General features: G+C 45.2%; 1 protein-coding gene across 1 annotated transcript in view; it reads right to left on the bottom strand.

Annotated features, from left to right (window-relative positions):
• DNAH7 (dynein axonemal heavy chain 7) overlaps window positions 1-27,349 on the bottom strand; it is a 2,019,015-nt gene that overhangs the window by 1,742,921 nt on the left and 248,745 nt on the right. The gene's annotated exons all lie outside the window — the stretch shown is intronic.

Below are 27,349 nucleotides of genomic sequence, written 5' to 3' on the forward strand. Positions count from 1 at the left end.
TAAGGGGGCATAGTAGATCCTCGCTGACCCCCTAGGTTTGATGTGGAGGTTTTAAAAGGGCCCCGCGGGGCAAAAAAAAAATAATAATAATAATCGAACGGCTGATGACCATAAGGGGGCATAGTAGATCCTCGCTGACCCCCTAGGTTTGATGTGGAGGTTTTAAAAGGGCCCCGCGGGGCAAAAAAAAATAATAATAATAATAATCGAACGGCTGAATGGATTTGCACGAAACTTGGTAAAATATTAGGGACTGGTAGCCCGATGTGCCTTTGCTATGTCTCAATATATGTGCTTCAGTGCATTTTGAGAAATTAACGTTCAAAAACAAGATATATATCTGTAACAGCGCTCCGCTTCGCGGAGATAAAATTATATGTGTATTACCTAGCTGTTGCTAACACCAGTTAGCGACGGCTAGTAGGAGATAGCGACCATCTTGGGTCCCACTTTGCATGTGAGTGATATTTATCACTAATGACATGCAAAGTGGGCATGCCAAGATGTTAGCGACTGGAAACAGTCGCTAACATCGTTATCTCCTATTATCAACTTTTGGAAATATTCGAGATAAGCGCGAATATCTCCAAAAAGTAACAGCTGCCCTGAGCAGTTCTTAGCCATGTTATCCAATGGGAGGTGGATAACATGGCTAAGAGCATTAGCTCGGTAATGCATGAATATCGCGGAGTTTTCAGCGACATTAATGCATTGCGCTCGTTTTTTATCGTATTTGCGATAAACCTTGATAATAGCAAGGTTTATCTGCGATAATTTCTGACGGTAAAAAAATCTTTGCAATGCATCGTTAGGGATAAATATCGCTTAACTTTGGTAATATGCCCCAACGTCTGTTAACGTTCGATTCGAAGGAAATCAGGAATTGTTGAAAAACATTGTGTGCGCCATCTTGTCTTTTTTCAAATGCCACACTTTTGTCGTGCACGGCAGCCATTTTAGATGCCTTGACCAGATCCACTCTGTGAACGCTGTCGATCCTTAGCATGGCTCCCCACCCTCGCAAGCATCTCCCCCAGGCAGTGGTCACCCCCGCTCTCTGTTTTATGCATGGGTAATAAACCTCCCCCCATCTGCGCTGTTCTTCCCTGAGAATCACACCCTGTGCCCGCCCGACACCTCCCTTTCGCCCTATTCACTACCGCACCCTCTGACACTCCTTTTCCTCTGTGTCCGATTGTCCAGGCCGGTCCTAGGCTATCAGCTAGCCCTGCAGATGTAGTTTATGGCCACAGCTGTAAAGAATCACCCGTCTTCAAAGGAGTTATAGTAGATCAAGGCCCACACTCGATGAGATCCGTCACAGCAGAAGCGTTGCTATTATCTGAAAACCATTCTGTATTGTGATTGGGGAGGGGACCGAGCGTGAAGCGGAAGATTCCAGGGATGACTCTTTGTACATCAAAGTTTTTACAATTATGTGTCACATTAAAAATATATAGCACTCCGACAAAGTAGTAAGATTATAAAACTTTAATAATTTATAAATATATACAAGAAAACAAAAATAGTAATAACATATAAACATTTTTAGAGAAAAACAACGAAGTAGCGGTCGGCTGTGCGAATAGTCCCAACGCAGCACAACGTCCAGATTTCCGGCGTGGGGCGTCGCGGGGGGTGGGTGATCAGTAGCAAACTGTTGTGCGAATAGTTCCAAGGCAGCAGAACGCGCCGAAATCTAGATGACACAAAAGTGATGTCTAGTAAGTTGCCACCCAGCAAATAACGGCGTGGGGCGTCGCGGGGGGTGGGTCATCAGTAGCAAACTGTTGTGCGAATAGTTCCAAGGCAGCAGAACGATGGCACCAAGGTGATGTCCAGTAAGTTGCCGCACTGGTTTTGGTATCCTACAATGCTGCTCCGAATAACGGCGTGGAGCGCCCCGGGGGAGGCGGCGTGAACGGGCCTCTCCAGGTGGAGTCTCGTCTGTTGTAGTGGGGCGCCCCTTTACCGTTTCAGTTGCCATTCCGTCCGCTTTTGGTCCACTGTGTCAAAATCCGCCATTCAGCTGAGTTGCGCCCACTCTTGCGGTGCAGCGATAGGCGGCTGTCACAGGACTCTCAAAATGGCGGCAGGCTGTTTCCTTTTTGGGCCTGGTCCACTGAAATGGCCCTGGGACACCTTGGAAATCGGACGCTTGTCTGCTAGGTCTTGGACCCCATTCTCGAAAGCGTCCCCTCCGCCTTGAGAATTCATCAAAAGTTTTGGGGGCCCCGACTCCTGCAGGCTTCTGGTGGGGAGCGGCTGCCATGATTGCTCGCGGAATGACCACGACGGAGCTACGAGATGGTGGTGCTCTCATGGTGACGCCAGCTTCAGTCTGAAACATCCAGAAACAAGGTGGGGCTTTCATCGTTTGGGGGAAAAAAAAAGTTTTCATCCAATGAAAAGTGTTGTTTTTAGGTCATATGATCAAGCCTTCCATCATTAGGAAACCAAAAGTAAAATGAACCAATGAAAAGTTTTATAAACAAGTCACATGACCTGTTATGCGGCATAGGGTATAAAATGCGGAGAAAATACGTTGGCACGTGAGGCGGCGTCAGTAGCGGACCGATGTGCGAATAGGCCGAAGGCAATACAACGCGCCAAGATCCGGATGGCATCGAGGTGGTGTCATAGTTGAGAGTTCTGAGCAGCGGTTGTAACACTGTCTGAAGCTTATTTGCAGCTGCTGCAGCTTCACTACGCGCCAAGATCCGGATGGCACCGAGGTGGTGTGTAGGAAGTTGCCGCACTGGTGTGGCCATCCTACAATGCTGAAAGTCGGCGTGGGGCGCCCCGTTGGCCTGTGAGTTTGCGTCAGTAGCGGACCGATGTGCGAATAGGCCGAAGGCAGCACAACGCGCCAAGATCCGGATGGCACCGAGGTGGTGTCTAGTAAGTTGTCGCACTTCTGTGGCCATCCTACAATGTTGAAAGTCGGCGTGGGGCGCCCCGTTGGCCTGTGAGATGGTGTCAGTAGCGGACTGATGTGTGAATGGGGCCAAAGGCAGCGCAACAATATTTTCTACTATATTTCCGGTGTAGAAGAGACCACAAGGCGCTGAGATGCCAAGATCCGGATGGCACCGAGGTGGTGTCTTGCAAGTTGTGGTACTGGTGTGGCCATCCTACAATGCTGAAAGTCGGCGTGGGGCGCCCCGTTGGCCTGTGAGATGGCGTCAGTAGCGGACCGATGTGCGAATAGGCCGAAGGCAGCACAACAATATTTTCTGACTGACACCACAAGGCGCTGAGATGCCAAGATCCGGATGGCACCGAGGTGATGTCTAAGTTGCGGACTGATGTGCGAATGGGGCCAAAGGCAGCGTAACAATATTTTTTGTATGGAAGATACCACTAGGCGTTGAGATGCCAAGATTCGGATGGCACTGAGGTGATGTCTAGCAAGTTGGTGTGGTCATCCTACAATGCTGAAACTCGGCGTGGGTCACCCCATTAGCCTGTGAGATGGCGTCAGTAGCGGACCGATGTGCGAATAGGCCGAAGGCAGCACAACGCGCCAAGATCCGGATGTCACCGTGGTGGTTTCATAGTTGAGAGGCACTTCATCTGCAGTGGGGCGCCGAGATCCGGATGGCACCGAGGTGATGTCTAGCAAGTTGCTGTACTGGTGTGGTCATCCTACAATGCTGAAACTCGGCGTGGGTCGCCCCATTAGCCTGTGAGATGGCGTCAGTAGCGGACCGATGTGCGAATAGGCCGAAGGCAGCACAACGCGCCAAGATCCGGATGTCACCGTGGTGGTTTCATAGTTGAGAGGCACTTCATCTGCAGTGGGGCGCCGAGATCCGGATGGCACCGAGGTGATGTCTAGCAAGTTGCTGTACTGGTGTGGTCATCCTACAATGCTGAAACTCGGCGTGGGTCGCCCCATTAGCCTGTGAGATGGCGTCAGTAGCGGACCGATGTGCGAATAGGCCGAAGGCAGCACAACGCGCCAAGATCCGGATGTCACCGTGGTGGTTTCATAGTTGAGAGGCACTTCATCTGCAGTGGGGCGCCGAGATCCGGATGGCACCGAGGTGATGTCTAGCAAGTTGCTGTACTTGTGTGGTCATCCTACAATGCTGAAACTCGGCGTGGGTCGCCCCATTAGCCTGTGAGATTGCAGTTCTTTGGATTTGGGCCTGGCTCGTCTGCTGTAGTGGGGCGCCCCTTTACCGTTTCAGTTGCCATTCAGCTGAGTTTCGGCTGCTCTTGATGCTACAGCGACAGGCGGCTGCAACAGGACTCTCAAAATGGCGGCCTGTTCTTTGGATTTGGGCCTGGTCCACTAAAATGGCCCTGGGACACCTTAGAACTCGGACGCTCGATTTTTTTTTCCTTTCCTGTACATGCAAAAAAAGGTAAATGCCCGGTACGTTACACGCTTCATCTGCCACGATGAACTCTCTAGAGGAACCGAAAAAAAATATAGTTGTGGTAACTATACCATGCATCGTCATATGGAGAGGTGGCACCAATTAATTATAGTGCTGCATAAAAGAGAGATTTGGAGGAGAACCCCTGACCTGCTAGTACATTCATCAAAGAAGTGGCACTGAGAGCTTCAGAGGCAAGGGAAACGGTCCCAAATATTTAGAAGAACTTTGGAAAGATTAAAATGACATGTTTAGATTGTGGCAAATTTATTTCATGTGGACATCTGAGTGTTACTCTAATAAATACAGCATATGAACATCATCATAGTCGATGGTTGGTAGAGACATTTTGACTATATCCTGGACCTGCCCGTCCTCGCCCAAAATGGCGCCAGAATAAATGGGACTCGTAACTCCTTGTTGTGTACTGGTTGCAGAACCTTGAAATCACGAGATACGTATGCAGTTTTGAAGCACATGGCGGGCGGGGACGAGAATTGATTGAATATTTCGACATCCCTATTGATATTAAGTTCTGATGTGTTATTGATTACTGTACTGTTGAAAGTTCGAATTAACGTCACCCATGGTACTTGCCCGCAAATGTATATCTAGATAATTTTATTATAACTGGCCCTGTCGTATTTTAATTATAAAATGTACGTCCACCGATTCCGTAACTGTTAGACACCTTAGTTCTTGCAACCTAATGGCCCGCCCGTTACGTTCCTCTACAGTGTAAATGTCTATTTATCATATACGATTACAGTTTGCTCCGTGGCCGGCCCACGTGGTTATAGGCTCGTATTTGTATAATGAAATTTTCACAATAAAGGTTTTTAAAAGAAAACATGGTAGTAGTATATACATTGGTAAAGTTTTTAATAATAGTCACTGTTTTAGAATCATTAAAAGGCAAGTGAAATAAAGCAGACCAATTACATGAAGGGTAAAAGGTATAATACGAAGGAACGCAGTAAAGATAAATGGTCAAGGGCTGTTGTGTTTTCTATTCCTGCAACATAAAGTGATCGATAAGAATCTCATATTCAGGCGTATCGGCGACTAAGACAGCAGGTCGACCCTCTTTTGCTCAACGGCTCCGTCATGGGACGAAGAAACGCTCTTTTTCTCGAAAAAAGAATATATTTTACTTGCAGGACAGTTGTAAAATTTCCGGGAAAGTACATTAGCCTGGAACATTATAACATATATTTAAGAAAAAATAATGTTAGGAAGTAATGAAAAGCGTAATTTTTAGGTCATATGACCAAGCCTTTCATCATTACAATAAGAAAAGTAAAATGAACCAATGAAAAGTTTTATTAACAAGTCACATGACTTGTTATGCTTACGTTACGCGCTGCGCGCCCCGGATGACTTCCGGATGCGCTAACGCGGCGCGTCATATGACGCATTACGCGACAACGCAGGTACAGAATATAGTCAAAATGTCTCCACCAACCAGCGGTCGGAACACAACCCCTTTCAGCAGGCTAAATAGTTCTGTTAAATGACAACAGAAGGGACAGGCAACAAGAACCATCAGTCAAAGAGGGGAGGGCTAGTTCTTCTCTACCGGGTTACATTGGGGCGCTACCGGAACTGATCGAATTGGTAGTCTACAGTGTTTCTGGATGTTTCAGACTGAAGCTGGGGTTAGCATGAGAGCAGCACCATTTCGTAGCTCCGTCGTGGTCATTCCGCAACCAATCATGGCAGCCGTTCTTTATCGTTATTTTGGGCGGGGTGGGTGGCGGAGCAGAGCTGTTTTGCAGCCATCATTGTGTGGAGTTCAGTTCATCTCACTAGTTTTGTATTTGTCATGAGGGGTTGTTCCTAATGTTTCTATTTTAGCGAGGTCAAAAAGAGATCCCATTAGTGGCCTACTGATTTTGCTCGATTCCTTTTCTTTTTTTTTACACGATTTTTCGTTATCTGCAAAGACTAAACAGAGTATTGCAACTCTGTGTTTGTTTGTAAATAGAGAATGAACCAAAGAGAACTAATTCTAAAACAGTAAATACTTGGATAACAATGAATCAAATGGAGAGAGAAGCAGGCACGACGGATTACAATGGGGGCAAAGACCTGCGTTAACTACCTTTCACTATCTGCAAAGAGAGAGTACTCCTAATAGAAATGAGGGGGGGGGGCACCATTCAAAGCAGATCAGTGTGCATAAACACGAAAATGTTTTCACTTACCACGTACTTGACATTCGACAGCTTATGATATTTGCTATTAAAAAACCATTGAAATTCACTGAAAAAACCATAGGTTATAGACCATATATAGTTAGGAATTAGCATTTACAAAACCTTGAAAATTCACTGAAAAAACCATAGGTTATAGACCATATATAGTTAGGAATTAGCATTTAAAAAACCTTATTTTACTCACACAAAACCATTGAAATTCCATATATAGTTAGTTGCACTAACTATATATCGCGCACCTGCAATCCACTGCTGATGATGTCACATATTACATCATTCATGACATGGTCAGTGACATCACTGATGACATCACTGATGACATCTCAAATGACATCACTGATGACATCACTGATGACAACATCCAGTGACTGTATGTTTCTGTAAAGTTAAAATGTGTCTTACATATTGAAGAATGAGTGGAAGTATAAGTGTCTGGACAAAGGATTTAGTAGGTGCATGACTGAATGCATGAGTGAGTGATTAAATGTGTCTCACTGAGTGCATGGGTTAGTGACTAAAGTGTCTTAATTTGTGCATCATTATGTCTGTTGTTCTGTAAACTGCTGCATGTTTTGATCAGTAGCTATATGATTAACTATATGGGTTACTGATTGATTGTCCAAGTATTTGTATGGGAGACTGAGTGTGTGTGTGGCTGGCTGGGAGGTGTGTGACTCTGTGCAGATCAATGTGTACTTGTATCAATGATTGTATAACAAGGTAAGTATGTGTTAGTATATGTTTGAAAATGTAAGGTGCTCTATGTTTAACTGTATAGACAAGAAAATGGAAGTGTCATTGATTCTTTACAGGACTGACTAGGTGTGTGAGTAACTCCATGGATGAGTGGCAGACTGTGAGTGTCTGTATAGGTGTATGAGTGCATATGATAGTGTTGTAAAGATGAGTGATTGTATGTATGAATGATAGTATGGGTGAATGAGTGAAGGTGTGTGTAGACGTAGGAATCAGTGAGTGCGTATGTAGTAACTAGTATTGGTGTGTCAATGGTTTCAAAAATTATATTCTGTATTTAACACTGGGTGAAACAGAGGTTATATTAAAATGTGAGGAGATGCATTGTATTGTCACATGAATGATATCATCAGTGATGTGGTCATTGATGTCAAATAAGATGTCATCAGTGATGTCATTTGAGATGTCATCAGTGATGTCATCAGTGATGTCACTGACCATGTCATGAATGATGTAATATGTGACATCATCAGCAGTGGATTGCAGGTGCGCGATATATAGTTAGTGCAACTAACTATATATGGAATTTCAATGGTTTTGTGTGAGTAAAATAAGGTTTTTTAAATGCTAATTCCTAACTATATATGGTCTATAACCTATGGTTTTTTCAGTGAATATATATATACATACATATATATATATATATACATATATATATATATATATATATATATATATATATATATATATTCACTGAAAAAACCATAGGTTATAGACCATATATAGTTAGGAATTAGCATTTACAAAACCTTGAAAATTCACTGAAAAAACCATAGGTTATAGACCATATATAGTTAGGAATTAGCATTTAAAAAACCTTATTTTACTCACACAAAACCATTGAAATTCCATATATAGTTAGTTGCACTAACTATATATCGTGCACCCGCAATCCACTGCTGATCATGTCACATATTACATCATTCATGACATGGTCAGTGACATCACTGATGACATCACTGATGACATCTCAAATGACATCACTGATGACAACATCCAGTGACTGTATTTTTCTGTAAAGTTAAAATATGTCTTGAGTGGATGTATAAGTGTCTGGATGAAGGATTTAGTAGGTGCATGACTGACTGTATGAGTGAGTGATTAAATGTGTCTCACTGAATGCATGGGTTAGTGACTAAACTGTCTTAATTTGTGCATCATTATGTCTGTTGTTCTGTAAACTGCTGCATGTGTTGATCATTAGCTATACGAGAGGCTATATGTGTTATTAATTGGTTGCCCAAGTATTTCTATGGGAGATTGAGTTTGTGTGGGGGTGGCTGGAAGGTGTGAGACTCTATGCATAGATGTGTGAGCAGTTTATTCACTAGGTGTATGAGTTCAAGAGTGCATGTGGAAACAGCTACATGGGCAGTTGACTGTGTGCATGAGTGTATTGATGAGTGAATGGATATCTCAATGCTACATGTCATAGTAAGTACATATGTAAAACACAGTACATGTGAGAGTTGGCATATATAAATAACTGTGCATGAGAGCCACTGAATGAGTGAGTGGTTGTATCGATCATTGTGAACTTGTATCAGGGATTGTATAAGAGAGTAAATATGTGTTAGTATATGTTTCAATAAGTAAGGTGTGTTTAACTGTATAGTTGAAGAAATGGAGGTGAGATTGTTTCTTTGCATGACTGACTGGGTGTGTGAGTAACTCCATGGATGAGTGGCAGTGTGTGAGTGTCTGTATACACTGAGTGTATCTAAGGTTATATTAGAGTCTGAAGAGGTTTATCGTATTAGCACAAGAATGATGTCAAATGAGATGTCATCAGTGATGTCATCAGTGATGTCATTTGAGATGTCATCAGTGATGTCATCAGTGATGTCACTGACCATGTCATGAATGATGTAATATGTGACATGATCAGCAGTGGATTGCGGGTGCACGATATATAGTTAGTGCAACTAACTATATATGGAATTTCAATGGTTTTGTGTGAGTAAAATAAGGTTTTTTAAATGCTAATTCCTAACTATATATGGTCTATAACCTATGGTTTTTTCAGTGAATTTTCAAGGTTTTGTAAATGCTAATTCCTAACTATATATGGTCTATAACCTATGGTTTTTTCAGTGAATTTTCAAGGTTTTGTAAATGCTAATTCCTAACTATATATGGTCCATAACCTATGGTTTTTTCTGTGAATTTCATTGGTTTTTTAACAGCTAATATCTGTAGCTGTAAAATGTATTCTTCTTTAAATCCAAAAATATATTTTATATGTTTATGAATAATTTTTTTTTTTTAATATTTTTTTTTCTTCGTTCCCGCTTCGCAAATCGGGAAGCTTCCCGTTAGCTGACCTTGATGCCGCGAAATAGACCGCGAGCCGGTAAACGTTTCTTTACCGCAAGTGCCGCGTTACAAAACAACATCGTGACGCCTCCCGTCCGCATGACGTTTCACGTTGTCGCGTGATACGTCATATGACGTACTACGTTAGCGAACTGGTACGCGAAGCGAGTCGCAAAGCGCAGGTTTCTGGAAGCAAACCGGGAGGCCCTGCAAAGCGCTTAACGTAAACACAGCAAGTCATGTGACTTGGTAATAACACTTTTCATTGGTTCATTTCACTTTTGGTTTCCTAATGATGTAAGACTAGGTCATATAATCTAAAATGAACACTTTTGATTGGTTGAGAACTCTTGTTTTTCCCAAATGATGAAAATCCCTCCTTCTTTCCTCACTCTGACTTTCATCATTGTGAGAGAAAGACCCTTTGTGATCACTGAGCAATGGCTTCTTTAGTAGCTTCAGCTGGTGCTTCCCCACCACCTCCACCACATCCAAGGAAGAGTGGACCACCTGCTCAAGTTATAATTCAACAAGAAGAAGAAGAAGAGGAACAGGAGGACGAGCACGAAGAGAGGCAGTTTTTGCCTGAGCAGCCCAGGACGTCTCACCGGAAAGAAAACTTCATTTGGCAATTTTTTAAAATTCCCAAAGGTCAGAAAAAAGTAAATGCAAGATACGTAACTTGCCTTATATGTCAAGATAGACTGTCCAGAGGGACCGACAAAAAATACAGTTTCGGAAACTACACAATGCATCGCCATATGACTAGGTGGCATCCTAACAACTACAGTGCTGCACAGTTTCGGAACGACCTAGATAATCTCCCTATTATGGCCAGAAGATCTGTTGTACCGGAAGTAACGGGACCAGAGGGCAGGGAGATGGTGCCAAATATACAAATGAAATTTGGTGAAGTAAAACACACCTGCGTATTTTGCGATGGATTCATTTCCTACGGAGAAAAAAGCATCACTCTGATCAACAGAGCTATTGACTATCATATGCAAGTTTGTACGAAACGCCCAAAATAATAAATACTTCTTTTTTTGTTTTGTTGCTCCTGTTGAGCCCTTTACAATGAATCGTTTTCATTGCCCCCTCCAAGAAAAACCCCAAAAAATATAAAACTGTTCCGAAAAATTCAAAAACAGTAAAAAAATGTTCAGAAAAAAAAAAAAAAAAAGTTCTTTTCAGAACTACCTCCCCGTTATTAAAAAATTGGTACAATATTTGGAACTGTGCCAACCTCTATTTCTCTTAGTTCGCTTCCTAGTTCGCTCGCCGGTACGCGAACTGGAAGCGAACCAAAAACAGTAAGTATAAGGGAGGGAAACACACACTTATGTTAAAATAAAGACAGCTATAGGGGAGTAAACTAGAGATACTATTACCCGTAATCCACTGCTGATGATGTCACATATTACATCATTCATGACATGCTCAGTGACATCATCAGCAGAGGATTGCGGGTTTTTTGACAACATGCCTTATCCACGGTTTAATAACGCTGCCTTTTGCTTTATATAAGTTTTCAAATTGTATGAAATATATACCAATAGGTCGTTATGAACCTTTAGGTAGTGCTTTTCTTCATGAGGTCTGGTCGCTTCCATACACATACAGATGTTTCAAAGATGATCAAGAAGTTTATCTGAATGGAGAGGAATGCACTGAGACGCCAGATCATTCACTAATGTGTAGGCACATACAGTTACACGGTTCATGCAACAAACACCGACCAAATATGGCTTGCGTGTTGCAAGGCACGCCAGTTCCTGCTATCATCCCCACGTTCAAGTTGTTGGAAAATGGTAGTTATTTGATGCTCAATAATGAAGATTGTTCTGAGTTAATTAAAAGTATTCCTTTTATCGTAACAGTAAGTGAACGGGTTATTTGCTGCAGAAATGTTCTATTTCCTCCCACACATGAACATAGGGAGTTTTCAATCTGGCCACAAATACCAACCTTGGGACACGTTTCAACGGCATGGCAAGAATAAGAGCTCTTTTGTCTCAGAGAGAGGTGGCCTTGAGTTCGGCCCGTGAAACTTTCGTACTTCACATAGCGAACACCCGTACAGAGGTGCACACCCTTTTCAATTAAGATTTGCCTTTCAATTTCAGCAACATGTTTCCGACTATCTTTAACGCATCCTCCACAAAGTCCCTGACACACTTTTTTAAAGTTGTTACCAGTGGCCTCGTGACTTCATTTGAGAAAATCTTTGGAGTCATCCCTGCTTCCTTTCATTGTATTTTCTGCACTCTGGTTCGTGGATTGGCATTTTTACTTGCATTACCAGCGGACGCTCTTGTGCTTTTTTACATTTTTAAATATGGATGTCCCTCCTATGCAACCTCCGACCCTGCAGCTGCTGACACTGTTCCGCAATCGCATGCTAGAATATTATGGCACAATGCCGTTGGCGATATTAAGCACGGCATATGGATTATCTTTTCGGTTCTCCTACTTCACCTGTATCCAGCCTGTATTTCACTGCCTGACCTGTGATTTCGATTGGGCCATTGATTTGTGTCTCTGCGGACCGGTTTCTCCTGACGTCGACTTTAATCAGCTGATGACTCCTATCATTACTCACGAGTTGGTTTGTCCTGGCGAAAGGATTATGGCTGTGGCATTGATGCATGGACTACTTGGTCCCTGGAATTTACTGGCGGCAGCACAGTCTTTCTTGGAACAGAGCTTTCTTGAAAACCCACCGAGCTGTCCTCTGATGGTGATAGAGGATCCGGTGCTGGGAGAGCACGTATGTTCTTTTCCGCTTTTAAATTGGATGGCTGAACTGTTTTCGGATGAAGACGGTGACTTCCTATTGGAGGCTGTTGCAGCTTATTTTGCATACACAGTTATGTCATAGACCTTTTTCATGTTTGATATGCTGAGTACTAGCATTTCATTGACAATTCATTAACTTATTTGTCAAGTTTTTATTATTTACCTTGCCTATTGGCTTAAGACTCGATAAAGTACTTGGCTGTTTTATTTTTCTTTAGCATTAAATTTTCCTAGTTTTTAATGCTTTACCTTGCGGACCGTCCACATATAAACTTGCAATCTGCTCTCATGAGATGGCACTTCTATTATCTTATTCAGTTCGTTTCCGGATCATGAGGAGGTGTCATCTAGGTCCTGGATATCTTTACACCGTGTTAAGTTAGCATGGGCTCATTACCGGTTTAAACGCCATTTTTCCTTTTTTGCAACTTCTGCACACGACACTTAGTTGTTGCTTTAGCTTTCCACCTAGTAGTTCATCGTGGTTTACATGAGAATAATATGTTATTGGTCTACTATCTGCTTTACTTGTTAAACTATATCTGTACAGCGAGTGCTAAAGTTTCAAGAACAACACGATACAGAATTGTTATGAGGTCTGATCTCCACGACTTCATACTCATAACATAAGTGCAACTTCTGCCAATTCTGGGCATGAGGCGGGTTTTATATTGCTTTGCCGAACACACATACACAACAGTTGATGCGGTTCACATGAAGAGAGAGCTGGTGTATGCTGATGTGATTCCTTCAAATCTAAGACACTAAAGTATGGGCACGCCCTAAACAAACACAAAGAGACCTTCTTAGCAAATAATATAATATGTGTATTAGGGAGGGTGAGATATAAGCAGCCGCGGGCCGTGGAGGGAGTTACGGTGAGGCAGGGAGGCGGGGAGGGGGAGAAGCAGGGTGGAGCCCTCTCTACCTTGCCCCTCCCCCTCCCCGCCTCCCTGCCCCACCGTAACTCCCTCCACGGCCCGCGGCTGCTTATAAGTGTTGCTAACTCTTATTCATTTACAGCATGTTAACATACTGTCACCATTCGCTTTTTATGTACTAGTAACTATGCTGGTAATTTTGCTACTGATAATATGTGTACTTGTATTCTCCACCCTGCTTCTCCCCCTCCCCGCCTCCCTGCCTCACCGTAACTCCCTCCACGGCCCGCGGCTGCTTATAAGTGTTGCTAACTCTTATTCATTTACAGCATGTTAACATACTATCACCATTCACTTTTTATGTACTAGTAACTATGCTGGTAATTTTGCTACTGATAATATGTGTACTTTTATTATCTAAGGTACTACGCCTGAGAAGACGGCATTAGTAAATAAACATTTCAAATACACATCTGTTCTTCTTAACTCCATTTTCTGGTTTCTAAGAAATCTATAACGACCGACTGTTCATGAGTTCCACGTATCCTGAGGTACTATAAGTTCATATTCTGGATTGTCTAAACATTGAGAGTTTGTTATATCCAATGTGACACTGTACCTAGCTTGCTAAGGAGTTTTTGATTACTAACGTGAGTTTTGGGACACCCTAATTCGCCGAGGTTCCAATCCTCTGTCCACAGTTCTGTGTGAGAACAGAAACCCTGCGACAGGGGCACCCCCGACCCTTGCTGGAGCTTCATCACACTTGCGATACAACTCCAGCAATGCATTCGCCGAGGTTCCAATCCTCTGTCCACAGTTCTGTGTGAGAACAGAAACCCTGCGACAGGGGCACCCCCGACCCTTGCTGGAGCTTCATCACACTTGCGATACAACTCCAGCAATGCGCCACCTTTACGGCACAGATACATCACGCATCTGTGCTGTTTTTGCCCCATGATGCGCCGCATTGTAAATGCAGCACACCATAGGTGACGGAACAGCGGCACAGAATGACTAACACATCCCTGGTGATGCGCCAGTCATCATAAATGTATCCCTATGCTTCTTATCTTGTTAGAGATGAACCGCCATATATATCATCAAAGTTTTTTGCATTTCCTAAATAGCAAACTTTAAGGAATAAATAGCGATTCTTTACCATTCCTAGTTTGCGATGAGCTATTTGCTAATTAGCCGAATGTAGCCCAATGAAGCCCAATGTAGCCCAATGTAGCCCAAAGATGGCCGCCAGACACACAAAAAAACAAATGTAGCCCAAATATCAGCCAGATGTAGCCCAACTATAGCCCAGTGACAGAATGACCAATCAGCTTCGCAAACCTCCGTTACGCGAAGCGGAGCGCTGTTACAGATATATATCTTTTTTTGAACGTTAATTTCTCAAAATCCACTGGAGCACATATATTGAGACCTAGCAAAGGCACATCGGGCTACCAGTCCCTACAATTTTGCCAAGTTTCGTGCAAATCCATTCAGCCGTTCGATTATTATTATTATTATTATTTTTTGTCCCGCGGGGCCCTTTTAAAACCTCCACATCAAACCTAGGGGGTCAGCGAGGATCTACTATTCCCCCTTATGGTCATTTGCCCCTTCGCTTTGGCCTCCTCTTGTCTCTCGATCCTACCGAGAGACAAGATGGCGGCCGCTACGGACTGTTTGGAATGTTGACAGACGCCAGAGAACCAATCAGCTTCGCTTCACAAAGCTCCGTTGCGCGAAAAGTACGCGTCCTGGGCCGCTGCCCGGTCCGCTGTTACAGATATATATCTTTTTTTAAACGTTAATTTCTCAAAATCCACTGGAGCACATATATTGAGACCTACAAAAGGCACATCGGGCTACCAGTCCCTACAATTTTGCCAAGTTTTGTGCAAATCCATTCAGCCGTTCGGGCTAAAAGTGAGGCCAACCGCCCTATGGAAAACTCAATGTTAAAAACACGTTTTGGGACCCCCCTTTTTTCTCGGCCCCCACTGGACGAACCCCCCCCAAATTTTCAAGGGCTGCTCAGAAACAAAATGTGCCATTTTCCTGAAAATTTCAGCCAATTCCGTCCACAAACGCCAAAGTTATTAGACATAGAATTTTCAAAAAACCCATAGAGAAAAAATCCTAACTATATATACCTACTGGCGACCGCCAGTAGGTAATATATATATATATATATATATATATATATATATATATATATATATTCAATATTCCTCCAACCGCCTTCCCAGTCCCGGAGCTTTATATATATATATATATATATATATATCATGCATAAACACATAGAAACAAAAAGGGGCTCCACTTACTGAAATAGGTGGTGCAGTAAAACCTGTCCAACGGCTGTATCACTGCACTGTTCCAATTCGAGGCAAAAGTAGAATGTGTGTGTTAGACCTGTCGGCCCTTTGGGTGGTCCCTCCTAATATTTATTTATTTTGTCCCTTTTTGCCTCCTAGTACTTTTCATTTTTTTATGTTCACTGGAAATTTTTGGTGTTGTCCTAGGGGTTAGGTGCTTCCTTGTCCCTATAACTTAGAGGCCTTGATGCCATCTTAACCTGGTGAATAGCTAAACACCCAAAATGGTGGCTTGTAACTGCCACATTCTTTTACCTCAGAAGTTCTGTTCCATAAGACTACATAGGGAAGCTCTAGAACCTTCCAGCTGATTCCGGTAGCCTGGGCCCAGTCTATATAAGGGTCAGAACCAGGGCGGCCATTTTAGAGTGGCCAGAGAGCTTGAGTAGAACCTGGTGAGGAGTGAAGCGATAGCGTGGGGAGGAAGGCGCACTGTTAGTGGATAGATCGTCCCTTGGGCCGGCTGCGCTACCTGTTGACGTGCCCCCTACCTATTGACTAAGCCCTGCCTTAGTTCTATCGCCACTAGCTCTCTAAACCTGTCAGTGCCTGAGAGGAATGACCCCGAAGTGCTGGTGGAGAACTGTAAGAAGTTAGCTTGGGAATCCCATTGGGAGAAGAGACTGACTGGTTGTTCCCCCTTTCTCTCGTGACCTAACCTGAACTACCTTCATAGAGCAAGGAAGGGGGGAAAGGAAATTGGTAAAAATCTCCGCTACTGTTCCCAAGCGCTTCCTGAGCCCAAAAGACCGCGAAGCGAGCCCTACCTGGTCGCAGCTGTCAACCGTAGACCCTTTCTCCAGATTTCTGCCACTTAATTACGGGCCCCCGCTGAGGAGATTCCGCGGGGAGGGCCCGGATGTCATGAGCAGAGCGGCAGGTTGGATGAGGCAGAGTCGAGGAAGCCAGTAGGAGCTGACGAGTGAGCGCCGAGAGAAGGGGGCGGGTTTCGGAAGAGGCTGACCCGCATAAGCACCCTCCCTCTCTTACGACGGAGCTGTGGGAAGCATCAAGGGAGAGGTGAGGAAGTTCCGGCCCAGTACTCTGCGAGGAACCTTCTGCGCTGGGGCCGGGAATCATCAATGAGCGGCTGCGGCGTGATCAGTGAAGGTAGCGCAATCGAGTTAGCTGACCGGGACGAACTATTCAGAACCCGGTAAGATCGTGGAGTGAAGCGCGGGGGCCCAGGGGCTAAGTGGGCCTCGCGGCGGCCTCAAGAGGGGTAGCGGGAGGGGAGAGACAGAATTACCCAGCTTTCCAGCAAAAGCAACCTAAATGACAGCAACCGGTGACTCTATATTGACAGCAAGGCTTGAGAAAATCTCCGCTTAGTACCCTGCGCTACTAACAGTACCTCAGAAAAGCGCAACTTAGGGTTTTCAGTACTTTCCCAGCATAATGAGGTTATCTGTGAAGAAGCAATTCCTGAAGGAAGTTGATTTTATCGATATTGGAAGCCGAGATAACAGGGTTGTGCTAGGAATAGGGAAACCTTGGTTGGGAAGGGATTCTTTTGCTCAGAGTTATTTAAAGCCTAGGAACAACACTGGGACATACTGTCGAATCATTGTCCGTATAAATCCAACTAGATGGCTGTATGAACTGACAAAATATCTTGCCTGTTTACTTCAGATACCCCTCTGTGAACCCCGGTACTAGTGGGCTAATTGTTGAATGGTTGCTGGAAATCTGTATCTTACTTCCAATAATAACATTGAACCCTCATGGGTAAAGTACAGTCGTGTATAACTGCAAGGAACCTTTATGTTGCTGATTACTTCAACTAAAGTTGTGTAATATTCACTGCTTATGTAAGGGCCAAGAATTATGACTGAGCTCCATTCAGTTGGATGAGGCATGTGTCATTAATGCTAAAATGTCAATGTGAATATGCTAACAATCTAATGTAGAGTTATTCTATGAACGAAATTTAAACACTGCTAAGAAACAAAAAGAAAACTACGAAGCGATTTTATAAAACAGCCCGTATTTTTCTAAATTGGTGTAGTGTCATTATTTTCTTGTGGATGGACGCTGAGTTACTGTAAGGGTGTTATGTAAGCACAACACAATTGCCTTTGAGTTTAGCTTTACCTACTCAGTGCCAGCCTACCCTATGTGGACTGGTAACTCCAGGTCCAACATAATTGGTGGCAGCGGTGGGATTAGAACTTGTGCTTGCGTCCACTTAGCAGTAACGCGGTGTGCACCACATGCCTACACCTGGAGTTTTCTCCTAGCGGACTTCCTAATTAATAATTTTTGCTTTTCCAAATTTACTCCTGGTGGTGGGTGGAGGTAACTCTCACTTTACCCCCTTTCTTAACTTCTTCTAAGTGGCTGTCCCTGACGCTAATTGGCAAAATGGAATTTGATCTGGAAGGATTGGAGACCTATACTGCGGCCCAACTCAGGGAATTTTGCCAAAGTATGGGGGTGTTTTTCAAACGTGGTGCTAAAAAGGGGGAACTCAAAACCAGCTTGAGAGCGTGGGTGGCAGCTCACCCAGAGGGGAAGGAGGGGGAGGAAGAGGGGGATCGGGACACTGTCATCGGAGTGGATGGATTGTACCAACCTGAAGTGGGGAACCTACTAACGGGTCCTAGGACACTTTCAAGGGAGGGCAGCAGTGTCTCTGTAAGACGTTTGACCGAAGCCGAATTAGCTGACCGAAGGGAGAAAAGGCAGTTGAAGTGGGAGCTAGCTAGGTTGGAAAAGGAGAGGGAGGAAAAGAGGATGGCTCATGAGTTGAGTCTCAGAGAGTTATACATCAAGGCCCTGCAAATAGGGACTCCCAGTACTCCTGTTGGTGGCAGCGAATCCAAAGACCTAACCAGGGAACCCAGACCCTATTTGCCCAAGGACGTAGTCGCCAGCTACAGCACAGGGGAGGACATTGCAAAGTGGCTGGCTGCCTATGAGGTCTCCTTAAGAGCCCATGGGATATTGGAAAGACACTGGGGGGGTGGCTTGTATAAATACATGCCTCCTGCAGGAAGGGATACACTTTTGGCCCTAGAGCAGGGAGAGCAGACCCACTACCCCACCATGAAAGTGGCGCTGATAAAAAAGTTTGGGCTGACTCCAGAAAAATACCGACAGAAGTTTAGGAGTAGTCACAAACTAGGCACACAGAATTGGGTGGATTTCCTAGACTATGCAAAGAAGGCCCTGGAGGGGTGGGTGCAAGGCAGCGAGGTGGGGGACTACGAGGGGTTGTATGATCTTATCCTCAAGGAGCACCTACTCGAGAAATGTTTTCCCGAGCTGCGACAACACCTGGTGGACAGCAAGCTGACCAGCCCCCGGAAGCTTGCTGAGGAGGCGGACATCTGGGCTAGTACCCGGGTGTCTTCAAAGGGGACTGGAGGGGATTCCCAAAGGACCGGACAGGGCGCTCTCCAGAAGAAAGAGGGGGGAGATAAAAAAAGGGAGTTCTCAAGAGGCCCCCAAAACAATTTCCTGGGAAAAGGAACAGGATACAGTCCCAAGGCTAACCCGCAAAGAAACCCTCATCCTGGCCAAAGTCAGCAGCCAAGGGTTGTCCACTGCTATGAGTGTGGTGGAGTTGGGCACTATAAGGGAGATGTTAAGTGCCCAAAGAGACCACCCCCTCCCACTGGAGGAAAAGCCCCGGGAGTAGCTAGTGTAGTGCTCGGGGAGGAGTTGCCCTTAGATAAGGGGGGGAGTGGGCGGGTGTCACCTTAGTGTCCCTGGGAGATCGGGAGATGGTTCCTAAGATCCAGGAGCCCTCAAATACTACTAAGTATGGGCAGTGGGTCACTATCAATGGCCAAAGAGGGGAAGCTCTGAGAGACACAGGAGCCAGAATGACTATGGTAAGAAGTCATCTGGTGTCTCCAGAGCAGGTTATTCCACATGTACTCCACCCCGCCGCGATGGCTGACGGCAGAATGGGTCACTACCCCGTGGACGAGATTCGCTGTGAGTGGGAAGGGGTTGCAGGTTCACTCCGGATGCCGTAAGCCCTGCCGTGCCAGTTGATTGTCTGTTGGGGGATGATATGGAGCACAATGCTTGGAAGGAGGTGGAATACCGAACTCATTCTGAGATGCTGGGTATGCCTGACTGGACCTGTGCTAGCACAAGGTCCGCGACTACCCGGGGGGGAGTTCGCTTGGGCTGGAGCCTGGAACAAAGGCACAGCCAGCTGCCAGAAAGGGAAAGATTCGGGGACAGGAGAAGCCTGCCTCGACATCCACGCCCCGTGAGACGGATAGGCCACCTGCGGTGGTGGACCAGGAGTCCACGGAGGGGGATGTTATCCCCCTGGAGAACCTACCTATCCCTACCGAGAGGCATGTGGAAGGAGGGCCTACCAGGGAGGAATTTTGTAAGGGCCAGAAGGAGTGCCCTACCCTTGAGGGACTGAGGCGACAGGCTGAAGCCCAGGCAGCAGGTAACGTTACGGGGAACTACCATATTTACTGGGAGGATGGTCTCCTCTACAGTGAGCCAAAGGCACCAGTGCACGGTTCGTCACGGGCCTTGGTTGTTCCTCAACGTTACCAAGCCTTTCTGTTAGAACTGGCTCATGAGATACCCTTGGCAGGACACTTAGGTCAGGACAAGACCTTTGCCCGGCTTGTCCCCCACTTTTATTGGCCTCAGATGAAGGTGGTGTCCGACACTTACTGCCGGACATGTGTGTCTTGCCAAGCCAGTGGGAAAACAGGGGTGAAGCTGAAAGCTCCCCTGGAACCACTTCCTGTCGTTAGCACCCCCTTTGAAAGGGTGGGCATCGACATTGTGGGGCCATTGGATCCACCAACTTCAGCTGGTCACAGGTTCATCCTGGTTCTGGTGGATCACGCCACACGATACCCAGAGGCAATTCCTCTGAGGATCATTACTGCACCTGCAGTGGCTAGGGCCCTGATGGGGATCTTTACCCGAGTGATATGCGGGCTATGTGGAAGGAGTGTGGGGTTACCTACCGGTTCACCACTCCTTACCGCCCACAGACCAACGGTCTAGTGGAAAGGTTCAACAAAACCTTGAAAGGCAAGATCCGAAGTCTGCCTGAGAGCCTGCGGAGGAAATGGGACGTCCTCCTACCCTGTTTGTTGTTTTCCTACAGGGAAGTGCCACAGAAGGGAGTGGGCTTCAGCCCCTTCGAACTTCTGTATGGGCACCCTGTGCGTGGACCTCTCAGCCTAGTGAAAGATGGATGGGAAAAGACGCCCAGGAAGCTTCCCCAGGATGTGGTGAGCTACAGGCTGGACTTCCGGAGCCAAATGGCTAAGTTGTGGAAGCAAGCTTCTGACAACTTGGAAGCCAGCCAAGCAGTGATGAAGGAGTGGTATGACCACAATGTTCACCCTGTGGAGTTGGAGCCTGGCCAGAAAGTGTGGGTGATGGAACCTGGAGAGCTTAGTGCCCTCCAGGATCGCTGGACAGGCCCCTTTGAGGTGATGGAGAAGAAGGGTAAGGCCACTTACTTAGTGGATCTGAAGACCCCCCGGCAGCCCCTGCGGGTGCTCCATGCTAATCGCCTCAAACCCCACCATGAGAGGCCCGAGGTCATTTTAATGATGGTGACCGATGGAGCAGAGGAAGAAGAGAGTGAGCCTCTCCCTGATCTATTTTTGTCTCAGGAAAAGGATGGGTCAGTGGAGGGAGTGATTCTCTCCCCATCCCTAACTCCTGAACAGCGGGAAGACTGCCGCCTGGTCCTGGAGCAGTACTCTTTGCTGTTCTCCCTTATCCCGGGAAGGACCCACCTGTGTACCCATGATGTGGACACAGGAGACAGCCCACCAGTGAAGTCTAAGACCTACCGGCTGTCAGATAAGGTGAAGGCCAGCATCCACAGTGAAGTCACTAAAATTCTGGAACTAGGAGTAACTGAACCTTCGAGTAGCCCCTGGTCCAGTCCGGTGGTTCTGGTACCAAAAGCTGCCCCACCGGGCACCACTCCAGAACTAAGGATCTGTGTGGATTACCGGGGACTGAATTCAGTGACCAAAACTGATGCTCATCCAATACCTAGGGCGGATGAACTTATTGACCGGCTGGGAGCTGTCCAACACTTGAGTACCTTTGACCTCACTTCAGGGTACTGGCAGATCTCCCTTATAGATGGAGCAAAGGAAAGGTCAGCCTTCTCTATGCCTGAGGGCCACTACCAGTTCTGTGTAATGCCCTTTGGGCTCAAGAACGCCCCTGCCACCTTTCAGCGACTGGTGAACCAGGTCCTCTCTGGGATGGAGGTCTTCTCCGCTGCTTATCTGGATGACATTGCCTTCTTCAGCAGCAGTTGGGAGGACCATTTGTGTCACCGACAAGCTGTTCTCCAGGCCCTGAAACAGGCTGGCTTGACAATCAAGGCCAGTAAATGTCAGATCGGGCAGGGGTCGGTTGTGTACCTAGGCCACTTGGTGGGCAGGGGAACAGTGCAGCCCCTCCAAGCGAAGATTGAGGCTATCATGGCCTGGGAGCCCCCCAAAACTCAAACCGAGGTCCGAGCTTTCCTGGGCCTCACAGGTTACTACCGTCGCTTTGTAAAAGAGTATGGCACAATTGTGGCACCTTTAACTGAACTTACTTCCAAGAAGCAACCCCGAAGGGTAGTCTGGACAGAGGCTTGTCAGCGAGCCTTTAACACCTTGAAACAAGCAATGTGTGAGGCTCCAGTCCTAAGAGCTCCTGATTTTTCTAAGTAATTCATTGTCCAAACAGACGCATCAGAACATGGCATTGGGGCAGTGTTATCGCAACTCAATGAAGAGGGTCTGTAGTCTTTCTGTCCAGAAGACTGCTCCCCGGGGAACAGAAGTGGAGTGCAATTGAGCGGGAAGCCTTTGCAGTGGTGTGGGCTCTGAAGAAGTTACAGCCATACCTATTTGGCTCGCACTTCCTGGTTCAGACCGACCACCGACCCCTTCGTTGGCTGATGCAAATCGCAGTATGACATATCGTCTCCAGGGGCATTCCTTAAAGTAGAGGTGGAAACTGCCAAAATTGAGTGCACCCTAGTTTTTGCTGTGAGGAGCTTGTCAGCTGGATTGTAGCTGAAATTCAACAATTGTGATAGTTGCCATCCTGACTGGAGCACCTTTACAAATGTGTTCATCTGAATACAACAATGGGTCAGTTCTCATGAGTTGTTTAGTGCGATGTAATAAGAATTTTAATTCTCTTTTGATACCTAGCGAATGACTAGACCTCTCAGATGGTGATGTTGAATTCGGGAATAAATTCTGAAATATTATAGGTTCATTGAGGCGAAAATCCTAAGGAACCTGGAAAATAAATCTTTGGCTTGATTCTAGGAAGTACTAAATTGCCTGCGAGGCACAAGAAGGGTTCTTGAGTTGAGAAAACATGTATCTCCTCTACACTTCTGACTGGTGAAAGTGGTTGTAATCCAATAGCACTAGAAGCTACATGAACCATGGCTGCATGGGCCACCTGGGGGCTATCGGGATGAGACAACAACACTCTGCTTTCCTCTTACTGAGAACCTTTGGTATTAAAGGTATGGGTGGGAAAGGTAGGCATGGATCCTGGATCATATGTCGAAAGGAATTCTCACAGGATCCTGGATGTGGATGCCAACTTTTATGGAACTGTCACTTGCAGTGTTCATTTGCTGCAAAGAGATCTAGAGCCAATTTGCCCCAGAACGAGAAGATAATATTTAGCATCGACTGATTTCTAGTTCTACTTCGCACGTCTGCTAAGATATTGCTAGTCCTGGGAACCTGTTTGGCCCGAAACCTCATTCTGTATGCTGCTAGCCAGGTTCCAGATTTTATTAGCTTTCTTGGACAGCACCAGTGATTTTGTGCTGCTTTGTTTGTTCACATATTGTATACTGGTGGTACTGCACGTGCAAACTAACACCAAAGACCTTGCTATCATAGGCAGGATATCTAGGAGACTGCGTATGATAGATTTGAGCTCTAGGCAATTGATATGTATGCTCTTCTGGAGTGGAAACCACTTTCCCTGAATTTGCAGGTTCTGTAAATGACTGCCCCCGCTCTTCAGGGAGGAATCCGTAGTCATTATGAAGCGAAGCATTTAGGGTAAGAATGTGAGGCCTTCTGACCGGTGGGATGTCTGGGGCCACCAGGCTAGAGCTTCCATCATACCTGGTATGAAGTTCACCAGGTCCTTGAACAATCCTTTTATTTAAATCTATTGTTTTTGTAGCTGTTCCTGTAATTCTCTTATTTTCAAGTGTGCAAGAGCGATCATATTGATCTCGGGGAACATGATGCCCCAAAGCTAACTGAACAGACCTATTGAAATGTTTATTTCTGTTCGAGAGCCAATTCCCAAGCCTTCTTTGCTTGGCTTGGGATCAAAAGTCTTTGTCTTATACATTACCTAGTGTTGTGGCTCAGGAACAGTATCATCTTGTATGGATAAGTTGATGATCTTTAATCATTCACAAATGATACCTAGTTTGTGAAACAACTTTAGGCAAACCTCTGTGGCCTTGGATACTTGAAATGCAGTTGGTGTTTTTATCAATCAGTTGTCACGGTAGGCGAAGACCTGATGGCCATCCTTCCTGAAAAAAGGTGTTACAGGGGCTAAGCTATAGGGAAAAATGCAGGAAGTTAATTTGACACCAAATGGGAGAACTTTGATGTGTGGGTGGGGATGTGGAAGTATGAATCCTGTAACTTCAGAGCTGCCATGTTGAGTCGGAGAGCATGAAAATGTAAAAGGATTGTTTCTGAAAATATTGGTTTAATTTCCAGAGGTCTATGATGGATTGCCACTCCTCTGGAGCCTGTTCCTTGCTGAGAATGTGGACCTTTCTCTATGTAACCTTTGTGTAGCATAGATAGCACTTCCCTCCGAAGCAGATGCAGATGAGGTGGGCGCCTTCGCTTGGTGGAGTGCTGGGTTGAATTTGGGTGAACTGTAATGTCTGACCATATGTGATGAGATGCTGGACTTATTTGTCTGATGCTATTTTCGGCACATAGATTACATAACTTTGGAATTCTTTCTCCCACAGGATGCAATAAGCAGTATTGGAATGTTGTCTCTGTAGGTAATCTAGCCTAAGGGCTACTGAGAGGGTTATTAAGTCTGATACCTCTGGCATCCTCCTTGATATGGATGTGTCTCTTTTGTGGGTCCCTCTAAAGGGTATTTCTTTCAAAATTGTAATGTTCCAAAAGACCTTGCGGTTTCAGAGTCAGTCGTGACTGCTTTCAAGGCATCGTCAAAGTGCTTGCCAAACAGAGCGTCGCCATGAGTAGGGAAGACTATTAGATATATTTATAACTCAGGTTCTAAATGTTGTGGCCTTAAACCAACCTTGGCGTCTAAGGACCTCTGACCCAACCAATTGTGGGAATCCTTATGAAACTATATCTATAGCACAATCTATGTTTTCTGATGAGGAAATTTCGCCCCCTGTAGAATCTTCTTTGTCTCTTCCCCTTTTGTCCCTTAGCAGAAATTCTATGTTTGTGGCAATATCTGACCACATCTGGTAGTTATACCTGACTGTACTGAGAGTGAATTGGCAGCCCATACACTAGCAACGGATATAGTTGAGAAGCTCCCCTTGCTAGTCAGGCAGTGTTATTAATGACAGGGTTTCCCATGTTTGTAATTTCTCCAGGATATATCAACAATTGGAATAGGTCTCACAGCCATTCTATTTAAAATCATAAAGAAAACAAACCGAGTGCTTGTTTGCAATTGGAAGTTGGAAGCATTTGGATGGTCGTTCCCTAAGGGTGTGGAGATCATCAAACTTCATCTGGTGGGGTATCCACCAGTTGTGGGACCTCTCTCTATCATCACCGGAGGTAAAGGGAACATTCCTGGGAAGCATGGGGATATTTGAAACTGTGGTCATTCTTGGAGTGGCAGGGGCATCGGAGGATGCTGACATATCGGACACGATGTAATCTCGCACGCTTGGGAAAGTGTTTGTAGTAATCCTGTAACATGCCCTGTAGTTCTAGCACTATAGCTACATGCTCTATAGTTAGGGGTGGAGCCAAGTGGTGACATTTCTCCTCATATTGTCTCTTCTTATATTATTAGTCCCCTTCATTCTTGACATTAAGTTATGCAGGATTATGTGTCTCTGGTTCTTGTTTACAACTTCAGTGCTTTCGTCGTGGTTCATATTGTCATCGAGATCATCGTCGACGAGGCAGAAGTGGACAAATAGGTTGGCGTAGACAATGCTTGCCGTCGACGAGGCCTTCGTCGTAGATGAGGCCATCATAGACAATTCAGTCATAGACAAGGCCTCCGTACATGAGACTGCCGTAGACTATGCAGTAATAGACAAAGCCATCGTAGAAGAGGCCACTGGAGACGTGGTTATCGTAGACAAGGTTATCATTGTAAGCGACCATCCTAGACGAGGCCGCCGCAGATGACAATCATAGACGAGGCTGTCATAGATGACCGTCACAGTCGATTGTTGTAGGCGACAGTCACACATGAGGCCGTTGTAGGTGACTGCTGTAGAAGACCATCAAAGGCGAGGCCATCGTCGATGAGCATCATAGATGAGACCGTAGTAGACGACAATCATAGATGACTGTCATAGATGTGCCCGTCGTAGACGAGAGTCATAGATCAGTTCATTGAGCCATTGTAGACGAGGACATCATAGATAAGGCAATCATAGATGAGGCCATTCATAGATGTAGGCAATAAGTAGACGAGGCCATTCGTAGACGAGGCCATTCATAGATGAGACCATTCGCATATGAGCCCATTCGAACATAAGCCCATTTGCAGATGAGTCCATCGAAGATAAGGCCATCATAGGTGAGGTAGTAATAGGCAACATGGTTGTGATCATCGACGTTGTCATCGTAATTGTTATTAACAATGGTTTTGATGGCGATTTTTCCGTAGACACCTCATTGTCAGGTTATGAGTATTTCTCTGGTGTGCTCTCAGAGCTGAAGAGTGGGTTGTAGGGTCTGTCTCTGATGAAGTTCTTTCCAATTTTCTCTCTGTGAGAAGTGCCTTATGAAGACTCATGGTAAGTCTTTTTTGTGGCTTTTCTGCATGCCTTCTGGAGACTCTTGGTACAACCTCTCCCTTTGATCTCTCCTATGAGGTCCACAATGTCCTCATCAGAAGTGACAGATTTAAGTTTCTGTAGCCCAATAATAGCCTCCTCTCTTTAAACATGAGAGTTTTTGAGGAAAAGGTTAGACATATTTTGTAGTCCTTTATCTTGTTTTCTGCTTCTCTGACATATTAGTGCCAGGGACAGAGAAATGAAACATCAAATATAATATTGGATGATCCAAAAAGAAGTAATAGCTTAAGAGACTGAGCAGAGCCTAGGGAGACTTCCTTTACAAGACATGCGGTAGACAATCTCAGGAACTCAGCCTCTGTTGCTAGTGTTCCAGATGGAACTGTCTCCTGATTGGTTATAGTTCACATTTGGTCCTTTTAAAAAAAAAAAAAAGGGCATAGATAGGCTATTAAACTGCCTTTTCCATTGCCATTATAGCCAATGATAGTGATACGTACTGCTTTAGTATGGTACCATGAGACTCTCACTTCGATGACAGGGAATGATTCAAGCATGTGAATCTATGAAAGATCCAATACTGAAGAATTATACTTAAACT

This window comes from Lissotriton helveticus, chromosome 3_1 (assembly GCF_964261635.1).
Source record: "Lissotriton helveticus chromosome 3_1, aLisHel1.1, whole genome shotgun sequence".
Classification (NCBI taxonomy): domain Eukaryota; kingdom Metazoa; phylum Chordata; class Amphibia; order Caudata; family Salamandridae; genus Lissotriton; species Lissotriton helveticus.